Raw genomic sequence first — 11,574 nt, forward strand, 5'->3', positions numbered from 1 at the left:
TTAATATAATAAAATTAATCTAATCCCAAATGCTAGCATTGTTTTAAATAATTATAACTAACATTTATATAGAGTCTTCAACAAGATAGGAACTAAGCTGCTAAGCTGTGTATAATTATTATCTCATTTGATCCTTAAAAGTCATCCTAGGAGGTAAGAGATATTATTGTCCTCATTTTATGGATAACAAAATTGTGGTAAACCAAAGTTAAGTGAGTTTCCAAAGGTCATACAGCTAGTAACTATCTGAGGCCACATTTCCACTTTAGCTCTTCAGGAATCCAGACTAGTGCTTTTTTTTTCCCCCTACACTAACACCCTGCCCCCAAGTTAGGAAATATTAGAGTCTTTCTTAATGAATACAATATTATAGCAAGTATTCCCCATTTTCACTGTAATTAGGCATAATTCCAGAAATCCTAGCAGAAAAAAAAATAATATAAAACAAAGTCATTATTGAGACAGCATAGCACATCAGAAATAACACTCTTCTAGAGTTTAAGGAATTGGGTTGCTTTCCAAACCCTGACAACTACTATCTTTGTGACATTAAACAGCCATGAACAGTTTTTATACTTAGTTTCTTCATATGTAAAATAAAGGGATTGGTAATATCTTCTCTAATCTATATTAAAATATCAAACATGGGAAAGGAAAAGATAAAAGTGTTCCCTCTTCTAACAACATAACACTTTGCAAAGTTAATCAGAAAAGAAATGGAGACAAAATTAATAGGTAGAGAAAAATAATGGAATACAATTTAAATTCACAAAAGTCAGCAACATATCTATATAGTATAACAGTTCTGGCAGAGGACTGAACACCTGCCTGTAATGGGAATGTAAATTTATGTTGTTGCTGTCTTTCTAAGATTGTGTTGTACAAGATCTTCCCTTCTCCTAGGCTTAAGTGTACCTGGAGCCTGTGGTGGGAGGCTTGTTTTTCAGGAGATACTTTGTGATTGGGCAGTGGGGTCAAGCGGGTTGTTGCATTCTCTGACACAGGAAAAGGCTATATAAGCCCTGATGGGAGGCATTGTTTTGGGGCTCACTTTGAGAAGTGTTGTGTGATTTGACCAGAAGAGACTTTGGGCAGCTCTTGAGAGCTCCCCAGCTTTCAAAAACCCTGATGTTGACCCTTCCCTCTATGGTAACCGACTATGTATGGATGTAATGGTTGGAAGTTGGAGGCCTGTCTGCTTGAAATGTTGCTGTTTTCTTGTAATCTCTGTATACTCTGAAGTTCGGGGTGCTGACTTTTTCCTCTGAACTAGGTAAATGATATGTTTGACTGATTAAAGCAAGATTGTTAACCCATTTTGAGTTGCTTTCCTTTAAAGAAGTAGATCTAAGAACCTGTGTTGGCAGCCACCCTGGGGATGCTGGGTTTTTTGCTGCAAAAAAATGGCTCACAAACATGATCTGAAGAGTAAAAGGAAAGTATGCAGGCTGGAATAATTATTTGTTTCCCAGTTGTGGTAGCTGTGACTCTGTGGAGCCATAGAGCAGGGGAGAAGAATGGCCTTCATGCTGACTTCGCTAAGCTGAGAGCAGGAATGGTGTGCTGCCTGCATCAGGACTGGGGCAGAAGCCAGGCTGCTTTCTGAGGGAGGAGAAGGAACCCAGGAGTTAGAATTCAGCCACCAGACAAGATAAGGACAGTGCCCCAAGGCAGGAGTGTTTTCCTGCTGCATCCTACAGTTTGGTACCCAGGGGGAGGATGGAGTAGTGTCTGTGATGGGTGGGGTGAAGTGCTATGGAAACCCAAGGACCCCACCCTCTTGCTAAGCCTGAAAGGTTGTTTGAGGGGAAGGACACCCCCCTCACCCCAAGAGAATTTTATTGGACATTTTTGTTTTTGATTGAAGAGATGAACCTGAATGTACTTTGTGTTTGTTTAAGGCCCTGTGGCCCTTTGGTAACTTTAGTTATGTATCTAGCAAATGTGACCTAAGAGATGTTAATGCTAATTCAAAAATAAATTGCCTGTGGGCATGGCAGATCTTGGAGCCAAATGTAATGGGAATTTAAATTAATGTTGTTGCCATCTTTCTAAGATTGTATTGTATAAGATCTTCCCTGCCCCTAGGCTTAAGTGCACCTGGAGCCTGGGATGGGAGGCTTGTTTTTCAGGAGATACTTTGCGATTGGTGAGTGGGCTCAAGAAGGTTGTTACATTCTCTGAGCCAGGAGAAGGCTATATAATCCCTGATGTGAAGTGTTGTTTTGGGGTTCACTTTCAAAAGTGTTACATAATTTGACCAGACAAGACTCTGGGCAGCTGTTGAGAGCTCCCTGGTTTTGAAAAACCCAGATGTTGATGCTTCCCGCTCTGGTAACTGTGATTTGGTATGGATGTAATTTTTTGAGAACTGGGGGCCTATTTGCTTGAAATGTTTCTGTCCACATACTCTGAAGTTTGGGGTGCTGACCTTTTACCCCTGAACTAGATAAATGATATGTTTGATTGATTAAAGCAAAATTGTTAACCCATTTTGAGTTGTTTTCCTTTAGAGAAGCAGAGCTAAGAACCTGTGTTGGCAGCCCCCCTGGGAATACTGGGGTTCTCGCTGCAAAACTGCCGTACAAGAGGATGTAAGTATCTAAGGACATTCAGATTTATATTTCTTCTTAGCTTGGGAAGGAAGAAATGTAACATGAAATGAGAAGTATAGCACAAGTGCTCTGACGTCCCTCAGACAAGGAGTATCAGCTCAATTGTGCCAGCAGTGGCAGAAACCCTCCTCTCATAACTAAGCTTGAGGAGATTGCAGAGATAAGCTAAGAAGGCAAGAAACATGGTATGAGACTGTAACTTACTGATTTATTAATATGTTTATTTGTTTTATTTTATTTATTTAAGCCAGGACGACTGACCTGAGAGATAATGTTTACTTTAAAAAGAAGACACAGGAACTGGAGTTATTCCCATCCCACCCCCACCCCCCAATATATCCTGTTTAACTTCAGCAGTAATTGGCACCTATTTCTAAAAATTCACTTGTATACTGTTAAAAAATGCATTTTACAGAAAAAAACACTACACACACAAATGCGTGCACGCACACACACACACACACACAGTCACCCTCTTGATTAATTCCATCCTTTGCATTTACTTCTATGTGTTTGAAACAGTAGGGCCTCCAACAGATTGGTGAGGTACTCATTAAAGAATGATTTCTTTTTTTAGTTAAGGTCTTTGAACCCAGCCCAAAGGTGATAGAGAGCTTTCTCTCTTAAACTAGGATTATAATTGCAAGTAATTTTTCTTTTTCATAGCTATAGTTCTGAGAATAGAATTGCTATGAAAATAGCAACCCACCTCATCACAATATGGACCTAATTTAATGATACTTAAGGGTTAAAATATTAATGCCAGAGGTAGAACCAATATGGGACATTAAAAGCAGCAGCGTAACTGAAGACTTCCCATGTCCCCCTCCTAAAAACTTTAAAATAATGGCTCATATCAAATTCTGGAGGAGCAAAGTCAACAAAAAATTCAGGTGAGTCATTTTCCAGTCTTGAAAAACTTAGGAATTTTGAAGGAAAATGTCTGATACTTTGGTGGGGGCTGGTATGAAGTGTACATGGAGGCAATATTAGCTATCTGCATTGGTGGTATCAAGAAGATAAGCAACTACTCATGCTCATAGTCAAGAGATGGTAAGGGAATTGGACAGCTAGTCAGAAAGAGATTATTGGGGAGCCTGGTAATAGCGCTGGTTGTAGGACCAGATGCTATTTGTAACCTAATTGTTCTTACACAGTATTCTAATGTGGAAAGGAACCCATGCATTAACAAAAACCCTTCCGGGAATAATACCAGAGTACACAACAGAAAAGCACTGACGAAACATCTCCTTAGATCACACTTTATTGGAAGCTCCAAAAACTTGCTGACTCCTACAACTAGTTGTGAAAACATTAGGGCAAAAAAGGTTGAAGTTTAGAATAGTGATGCTTTCCCCCAACAGAGCAGAACCCAGTTATAAGTTAAAGTTCAAAGTTAAAAAACAAACCATAAAAATTAAACTAAAAATTTGAGCCAACAACTACAAACCCTAAACATAACACTCTACTATGATTTCAGAGAAGTTCAAGAAACAAAGAAGATAATCATGTCAACATAGCAGCAAGCAAAGCCTCAAAGAAAAATGCTAATTGGAAAGAAGACCAATGAGAATTCCTGGAAAAAAATAAAGAACGAGATAAGAGTGATAGAGAAAATAAATGAGAATAGAAAATAGAATAATACAATAAAATTATGCAAAGGCAAGTAACAGTTTGTTAAAAGTGGCAGAAAATGCTGAAGAAAACAATACCTAAGGAAAAAAAATGGGAGGAGAAGGACATGAATTCAAATCTAGGCTCAGACATTGAACACTTATTAGCCTTGTGACCTTAGGCAAGTCACTTAACACCAATTGCCCTACCTTCCCCCTTCCAAAAAACAAAACTAAACAAGCAAACAAACAAAAGATCAGGTTGAGCTTAATGGTAACAGAAGCACAAAAATTCTCTGAAGAGATGAACTTAAAAAGCAGAATTATTCAAATCATAAAAAGAGGGACAAAAGCTGATAAAAGAAAATAATTCTTTAAAAATTAAAATTGGGGAAGTGAAGGTGATGATTCCATGAGACATCAAGAAATGATAAAGAAATGAAAAGCATGAAAAATTGAAGAAAATGCAAAATATCTTATAATCAACTCTCCTGGGAAATAGATTGAGGAGAGATAATTTAAGAATTATTGAACCGTCTGAAAGTCATTAATTAAAAACAAAAAGCTGAAACATCAATCTTCAATAACTTATCAAGAAAAAAAAATGCCCTGTCATTCTCAAACCAGGGTTGTAAAATGGAAATGGAAAGAATCTACTAGCTACCACCTGAGATTCCAAAATTATAAATCCTAGAACATAATGAAATCATGGACTTTCAAACATTCCCAATGAAAAGACCACAGGTGACTAGAAAATATGATTTGGTATAAGGCCAAAAAAGAAACATAAAAGAAAATTCATAATGGACTCAATAACACTAAAATGTTTATTTCTCTTTAGGGAAATTATAAATGTAATTTTAAAGAACTTTATTATTATTTTTAGGAAATCTATAAAGATGGGACTTAAGTTAGTGAATTATGTTGTCATAATGCAAAAAGAGAAGGATAGATAAGAAAGTGGGATGCCCTGGGAGAATGAAATAGGGAGAGGAAGTTTAGAGCAATGATATTACATAAAAGAGTCATGTAAGGAAGAACTTTTACAATGCAGGGGAAAATGATGTGTGTGCTGTGTTGAGGAAGTGGGCAGCAAAGCTTGAGCCACTCATGTCTAAATTAAAGGAAGAAAAAATATGTACATATATACACACAGATGCACATATATGTCTATATACATGTATGAATAAACATGTGTATACATAGATGTCAACATACTTAATTGATTATATAAATCTATCTTACCCAAAATGGAAGTAGAAAGGGAAAGGCATAAGAGAAGGGAAGGAAAGGGCATATGATTCAAGTTAGGGTAGAAAAAAGAAAGCGATGGTCAGAAAAAAAAATGATTTCAGAGGAAGGAAAATGAAAAAAAAGAAAGAAAGAAGTCTAAAAAGAGGAAAACAAAATGGGGGAAACTCATAATGAGAAATTATAACTATGAATATAAATTGAATAAACTCACCAATAAAACACACGACAGAAATGGATTAGAAAAGCAGAATGGATTAGAAACCAGAATCCAACAATATGCTCTTTACAAAAACATATTTGACACAGAGAGAGACAAACGGAGTGAAAATAAGTGGCTGCAGAAGAATTTATTATGTTTTAGATGAAATAAAACAAATAAAGGAAAACAGGAATTTCAGTCATGATCTAAGACAAAGAAAAATCCAAAATAAACCTACTTAAAAGGGTAAAGCAGGGAAACTACATTTTGAGAAAAGGAGATATAGACAATGAAGTAATATCAATAGCAAACATATATACACTAAATGTCAAAGCATCTAAATTCTTAAAGAAGATGTTAAATTAATTACAGGAGAAAAAAGTTAAACTCTAATAGTGGGAAGCCTCAACTTTCCCATCTCAGAACTCAAATCTAATCATAAAATAAATTAGAAATAATTCAAGAAAATGAATAGAATCTTATAAAATTTAGATAGGATAAACACCTGGAGAAAACAATGGAAATGGGAAGACTACCTACCTACCTACCTACCTACCTACCTACCTACCTATCTATCTATCTATCTATCTATCTACCTATCTAATTTTTTTTTCTCAGTGGCACATGGAAACTTCACAAAAATTTACCATGTATTAATATATAAAACCTCAAGGTTAATAGCAGGAAAGCAAAAATATTAAATATACCTTTTCCAGAAAAATAATGCAATGAAATTACATATATCAAAGGGCCCTAGAAGTATAGATTAAAATCAATCGGAAGGTAAATAATCTAATCATAGAGGATAAAAACCAAAACATTTTTGTTCAGCCATTTCAGTGATGTGTGACGCAATGACACAATTTTTTTTTTTTGCAAAGATTGTGAAGTGGTTTCCAATTCCCTCTCTGGCTTATTTCAAAGATGAAGAAATTGAGGGAAAAGGGGTGACTTGTCTGGTTCACACAGCCAGTAAGGTTAGACTTGAATTCAGTACTAGCCCAATATCAATCCACTGCACCATCTATCTGCCCCAGAATAAATTATAGAAATACATACTAGAATATGCATGATCAAAGAAGAGATAGGCAACAATATGGGTAACAACACATCATACAAGAGATAATTTTGATTACATGAAATTAAAAAGCTTTTGCAGAAATATTAAGTCAAAATTAGAAGAAAAAGAGGAAACTAGGGGAAATATAGAAAGTTTCTCTGATAAAGGCTTCATTTCTCAAATATAAAAGGAATTGAGTCAAATTTATAAAAAAGAAGCTCTTCCTTGGTAATAAATGCTCAAAGGATATGAACTGTCAGTTTTCAAAAGAAATCAGCTATCAATATATAGCTATCAATAGTTAAATGAAAAACAATGTTATAAATCATTACTGATTAGAGGAAAGCAACTGAAAACAACTCTGAGTAGGCACTTCATACCTATCAGATTGACTGATATGACAGAAAATGAAAATGGCATGTCCTGGCCTGATTGAAAAAAAAAAATTGAGAAACTAATGTAAAGTTGGTAGAAATGTGAACTTGTCTAGACATTCGGGAGAATAATGTGGGGGATATAAAATTCTGTATGCATTTGGACCCAACAAGACCAATATTCAGGTCTTCTGTCCCTTGAGCACTTACCCATAGAAAAAGAATTCTTTAATTCATTCATTCATTCATTTGCTGGACCTAGCATATCTCAATGAGGTCAAAGAAAAGGTGACAGAATAAATTTGTATGAACATTTACAGCAACTATTAACAAAGAATTAGAATTTTAAGGGATACCTATCATTTGGGGAAAGGCTGAACAAGTTATGGTATATGATTGAAATAGAATACTATAGTACAATAAGAACTAATAAACAGGATGATGTCAGAAAAAAAAAAAACTGGGAGGACTTTTATGAACTCACACAAAGTTAGTAGAACCAGGACAACATTGTATATGACAGAAGCAATATTGTAGAAATGATGAGCTTTGAAAGACTAATAAATACAAGGACCCAAGACAATTCTAAAGCACCTATGATGAGAAATACTATCCACCTGTAAAGCCATGCATGAGCAGTTTTCAGAAGAATGCTACTGTGAACAGATTCTCAAGGTTCTGATTAAATAGTATACTGAACACTCTATTCAATAACAAATCAGAGCAAAACATTCTCAGAAAATCCAGGTACAGCATTCACAGTTACAACTTATCACAGAAAATCAAAATGCAGCACTCACCATGTCACAACTCAATCACTTAACACTTAAAATGGCCACATAGTTTTCACCAAAGTTGTCACAAAAGTTTTCAACAAAGTACAATCATTTAGTAACTCAATCATCTCAATCATCTTCAAGGAGACTTGCCTCCTTAAGGGTCACAAAGTATAAAAGTCAAAGTACTCCACCCCTAGATAGTACATTCATTTAGAGAATCAAAGAGTTCTTAATTCAATCACAAAGTACAATCACAAACAAATTGCAATTCCATCAGTTACTACCCAACAGAAAATAACACAATTCCACAGACAGGGCTTCCAGCTGTCTGACCATTACATCCATACCTACTTTGCTACCAGAGAGGGAAGCACCAACATCTGGGTTTTCAACTGTGTGTGTGTGTGTGTCTGTGTACAATGGCTGCCCAGAGTCTCATCTGGCCAAATAACACAACTCTTCCCAAAGGGAGTCCCAAAGCAAAACCTCCCATCAGGGTCAGTCACTACTCAGTATTGATGCAGAAGTCTTTTCATTTTGATGTGAGACAGGCTTTCAGCTTCCCTGGATCCCCTTCCATGGTCCCAGTTCCTACCTGAATTCACCAAACTGTCACCTGGGTTCAAAGGCAGACAGCTCCTTGTCAAGCTCTCTGTGTAGTTCCTGTTCCACACTGAAGCTCACAGTGTCCAATCCACCTTAAATCCTTCACAGTCTCTATTCCTGGGATGACAAGGCTTAACAAAGCCACAAACAGACCAAGTACCAACACCACAGTCATGCTTCCTCTGGCAGCTCCTCAACAGCTCTGGCTGCCCCTCAGAAGTCTTCAGCAGAAGTTTCAGCTAGTTCCCAGAATCAAAATCACATCATCCAGGTTCTCAAAATAAAAATAATTCTCTCCAGCCTGGGCCTCTCTTCTTCAGCCTCCAGAACCTGGCTCCAAGAATATCTGAAATTCTAGCTAGGGCTTCTCCATATATACCTATTAGTTCCTACCTGTTCTTCCCCTTCCTGTTATGTCAGCAACACGATTTCATACTTTTGTTTCTTAAAAGAGGCTTGATCTAATTAATTTCATAGTAGGTGCTAAGTCCCTGTTAGCTTTGTCAATAGAAAGGGATAAAATTGCATTACTATTATACCGCCTTTAAAGAGAGAATTGATATATTTTAAGTACAGCATGAAATATACTTTGCTCATTTGGTTTTATCTTTTTTTTTTACTTTTTGCAATATGAACCATATGAAAAGAGATAGTTCATGATTTTACAAGTATCATTGACATATTGTTTGACTTCTCAATGGGCAGGGGAGGGGATAAATTAAGGAAAGATTTTGAAACTCAAGAGTTTTAGATGAATTTTAAAATTAATTAAAACCTTTTTAAAGGGACAAAATAACATGTAAGTAATGGGAAAAAATTACTCGGCAATAAGCATCACAAAAAGTAGTAATTTCCATCATGTTATCAGACAAATTAAAATAAACATTTAAGAATAAAAAGGGACAAATCAAAAAGGATGATAGCATGCTGAAAGGGACAATAAAAAGAAAAAAAACCCAAATATCCCTAATACATGCATATGCTACAAGTGCCTTAGCATCCAAATTCATAAAGGAAACATTACCTGACCTTACATAATACAGAGAACACCATGATAGTTATAGATTTCAAATATCCCTCTGTTTGGGATTAGTCTAGCAGAAAGAAAAACAAAAGGGAAAATATGGATCTGAATAATTTTTTTAAAAAAACTAGAGTTAAAAGGTATGTCTTCTAAATGGGAAAACAAAAGAATATACATATTTCTATGTATCATATGGAACTTTCATAATAACTGATCATATATCAGGGCACAAAGATACTGCAAATGAATGTAAAGGGGCAATAAATAATCAATAAATCTTATGTATAACATAATGCAATGAGTAGAAATTATGTCAGAGTCTACAAACAAAAAAATAGGCTCAAATGGAGACTTAACAAGAAAAATTTAAATGAATGAGACATGAACAATACAGAAATAATTTACAACTATGTAATAGAAAGTGATAATGCTGAAATAACATGTCAATATTTATGGGATGCAGCTAACATACTTCAGCAGGACAATCATATGCTTTCAATCACTCATTCAAAAATGTAAAAGCTAAGACCAATAAACTGAATAGAATATGCATTTTAAAAAGTAGAGGATTATAAAACAAACTTGAAAAAACACAAAGTAGAAGATGCTAAAATTATTAATTAGCTGTTAATTATTAAAACACAGAAATAATAAATAAAATTAAGGTTTTTTAAGAATAATAAAATTTACAAACCCTTAGATAATCTAAATAAAAGTACAGAAAATCAATAAAATAACAAATATGTAAAATGGAGTTAAAGAAAAAAAACAATTTTTTAAAAATCAGAACATATTATATATACTAATATGCTAATATAACTGAAAATACAAAAGAAATAGAAGTCTACCTTCAAAACTATAAAATACCAACCCATCTGAAGAGCAGTTTAGAAATAGTAAAAACAGTCTCAGAAAAGGAAATAAATATGGTTGTAAAGGAAGTACCAAAGGTAGATAGGGAGAGTACCTGGACCTAATGGATTTGTATGAGAATTCTGTCAAAAGTATAAACAGTCAGTATTTATATTTTACAAATTATTCAAAAAAATGAAGAAAAAATCATACCAGATTTGTTTTATGAAACATATAGCCTTAATTCCTAAACCAGGGAAAGAAAAAAACATAGAAAGAAAACAATTGACTAATATCATCAAATAACATTTCTATATCCTATCAAAGAGCATTTCCATATAATAATAACAAAACACATGAAGCAATAATAGAAAGCTATCTTATAAAATGGGTAACATACATGGAGAATAATTTTCCAAAACACAAAAAAGACTTGTTTGGCTTTAGGTACAATTTGTTCCTTAAAGAAATAAAGAACAATCTTTATTGAAGAATGGAAGAATATCCAGTGCTCCTGGTAAGATAATGTCAATAGGGTAAAAATAATACTATAAAATTAATTCATATTATTAATACTATTCCAATCAAAGTGTCAAGGTAATACTTCCCAGAGGTTGATAAAATAATAAAATTCATTTGAAAAAAAAAAGATGTATATCATGAAGGGAGGTAATGTAAAGAAGTAAGGGCCTCAAGTTATATTATAAAGCTGCAGTCATCAAAAACCATTTGACATTGTTTAAAGAATAGGCAGACAGACCAGTGGAAGAGACTGGAACTCAATAGCAAATTATTCGAAGGAGTGGAAAACATAATTTACCAAAGAAAATATCCCTTCCTTAATTAAAAAAAACAGTTGAGAAAATGAGAATGCAGTCTGACAGAAAGTTAGGCTTGGACAAGCCCTTAAACCACATTATAATATATTCGAAATGGACATAAGACTTTAATTTTAAAGTTTATACTATAAAAATATTAAAACAGAAAAAAATATCATATACCTCTCTCAGATCTGGATAAGAAATTCATTCTTAATCAAACAAAAGATAGAGGTAATTTCAAAAGACAAAATAGATAACTTTCATTACTTGTAACTGAAATTATTCTGCACAGACAACATTATTGCATCTAGGTTAAGAAGGAAAGTAGTTGAATAGGATAAATATTTGAATAAAATTTCTTTGAAAAGGGCTTGGTA

The sequence above is a fragment of the Petaurus breviceps genome, unplaced genomic scaffold, assembly GCF_028583685.1.
Source record: "Petaurus breviceps papuanus isolate PSGF00001 unplaced genomic scaffold, PetGlider_PUasm1.0 181, whole genome shotgun sequence".
Lineage (NCBI taxonomy): Eukaryota > Metazoa > Chordata > Mammalia > Diprotodontia > Petauridae > Petaurus > Petaurus breviceps.